Below are 2,654 nucleotides of genomic sequence, written 5' to 3' on the forward strand. Positions count from 1 at the left end.
AACAGCTTGTTCCTAACATTTAATAAATTAATCTATAAACTAACAGCTTGTTCCTAACATTTAATGAATTAATCTATAAACTAACAGCTTGTTCCTTACATTTAATGAATTAGTTTATAAACTAACAGCTTGTTTCTGCCATTTAATGAATTAATCTATAAACTAACAGCTTGTTCCTAACATTTAATGAATTAATCTATAAACTAACAACTTGTTCCTAACATTTAATGAATTAATCTATAAACTAACAGCCTGTTCCTAACATTTGATGAATTAGTTTATAAACTAACAGCCTGTTCCTAACATTTGATGAATTAGTTTATAAACTAACAGCTTGTTTTTATTTATTGGAATAAAATCAAGTTAAAAATAGAATATCTGAGTTAATTAAACAGAAAATAAACAGTTCAGTTAAATGGTCCAAATAAAAGCTGTCTAGTTTCATTAAACACCCGACTTATGTATAAAAATAGCAAGTGAGTTAATTTTATTTTCTAAGTTTCATGTGAAGTCGTTCTAAGCTTTTGGATTTAACCTTTTTTAGCATTGTTCTGTAAACATAACATATGCTAACCCTTATTCTCATATTATAGAATCGTGTTTTTATTGAAGATGTAATTGACTTCCTATTTGTTTCCTTCCTGCAACTTCCACGTGAAGAAATTGATCAGCCCAGTGAAAATGACACTTTGGTTCAAACGTGGTCTTACAGATGCTAACAGAAATGTATTCTTTTCGTTTTTTGTTTTCATTTCAGCTAAACCAAATAAATCCATCATATCAGCCGTCTGCCTCTCACGCTAGGGCTCCTTCAATCAGATATCGTTACAATATGAAGTCAATCACTGATCAGCTAGTGGAAGTTATATGTGCGTGACGTATATACAGATAGTTATACTGTAACCTATGTGGTTTATTAAACAACGAGTCTTGTTTAAAACTTGTTCCGTGATAAATATTAATGGTTTCTTCTGGTTTCATACCCCTAGATGTTTATAAATTATTACGCACATGTAACGCGAATAGGTTTAACATTTTACAGATTTCAAGAGCTATCTTATGAAAAAAGACGTTAGCTGAAGGTCGTAAGAAAGGTTAAAGACATGACCAGCCAGTTTAGTCGGGGTCACATAGGTCAGAACGTCTGTAGGCTTCATGCGGGGTTCTGTGGTTGCCGCTTTGCTGCACCGACTGCCAATCTCATTAATTAAAGGATGAAGCATACGCCTCACATGTGCCATTAGTGGAGGTCTATTTCAGAATTCAACGTCTCCTGTGGCATGTTATCTAAACTGTCGGGGGGCAAACGAACAATGAGCTATTATGGGTCTTTACGTTCGTTATAAAATAGAAAGAGGTTTGTGTGATCAGAGTGCAGGTAAAACTATACGATAGACTGTTTTATAAATTTATGTATCGTTTCCTTATACAGGTAAAATTATATACACTATACAAACATGTCGACTTTTTCCTTAAACAGCAGGTAAGTATTAGATAACAAGAAATAAATCTTGATATGTTTGAAAATTCTTATACAGATATTCCAAAGTACGAGTACGACAGGTTGTCCGAGTATCCAGTTTGAACATTTATCGGCTATATGGATCCTTTAGAAAATCAACCCATCTGAAAAACAAACAAGTCTCTAGATATGATTCTCTAAAGAAAGACGATAGCAGCGCCTTCCTCAGACTCTAATAAATTCCCTCTTTTCTATAGTTACACAATGTTTTATATGTGCTGTGCCCACCACAGGTATCGAAACCCGGTTTTTAGCGCTGAGCCACTGGGAGGTGAAAGGGCAGATAAAGATGACGTCCATAACTTCAACAGATAAGTAGTTCCGTCAGTGCTAATGTGATATAAAGGTAAACTTAAAAAAAAATCATCAGAAAACTATCTGTACTGCTGGTCAATTATAACCTAGGTGAGAAAAACTATTGGTTCAATTATAACCTAAGTGAGAAAAACTATTGGTTCAATTATAACCTAAGTGAGAAAAACTATTGGTTCAATTATAACCTAGGTGAGAAAATAACTATTGGTTCAATTATAACCTAGGTGAGAAAAACTATTGGTTCAATTATAACCTAGGTGAGAAAAAACTATTGATTCAATTATAACCTAGGTGAGAAAAAACTATTGGTTCAATTATAACCTAGGTGACAAAAAACTATTGGTCCAATTATAACCTAGGTGACAAAAAAACTATTGGTTCAATTATAACCTAGGTGAGAGAAACTATTGGTTCAATTATAACCTATGTGAGAAAAAACTATTGGTTCAATTATAACCTAGGTGAGAAAAAACTATTGGTTCAATTATAACCTAGGTGAGAAAAACTATTGGTTCAATTATAACCTAGGTGACAAAAAACTATTGGTTCAATTATAACCTAGGTGAGAGAAAACTATTGGTTCAATTATAACCTAGGTGAGAAAATAACTATTGGTTCAATTATAACCTAGGTGAGAGAAAGTATTGGTTCAATTATAACCTTGGTGAGAGAAAACTATTGGTTCAATTATAACCTAGGTGAGAAAAACTATTGGTTCAATTATAACCTAGGTGAGAGAAAGTATTGGTTCAATTATAACCTAGGTGAGAGAAAACTATTGGTTCAATTATAACCTAGGTGAGAAAACTATTGGTTC

At 32.8% G+C, this 2,654-nt stretch overlaps 1 long non-coding RNA gene across 2 annotated transcripts in view; it reads right to left on the bottom strand.

Moving 5' to 3' along the window:
- Positions 1-1,641: 1,641 nt before the first annotated feature.
- The window catches only part of LOC111088652, a 7,981-nt gene continuing 6,968 nt past the window's right edge, over positions 1,642-2,654 (bottom strand). For both annotated transcript variants that reach the window (XR_002613108.1, XR_002613109.1), the window contains exon 3: positions 1,642-1,852. This is a non-coding gene — a long non-coding RNA (uncharacterized LOC111088652). The remainder of the gene's footprint in view (positions 1,853-2,654) is intronic.

This window comes from Limulus polyphemus, unplaced genomic scaffold (genome assembly GCF_000517525.1).
Source record: "Limulus polyphemus unplaced genomic scaffold, Limulus_polyphemus-2.1.2 Scaffold4186, whole genome shotgun sequence".
In the NCBI taxonomy this organism is placed as follows: Eukaryota; Metazoa; Arthropoda; class Merostomata; order Xiphosura; family Limulidae; genus Limulus; species Limulus polyphemus.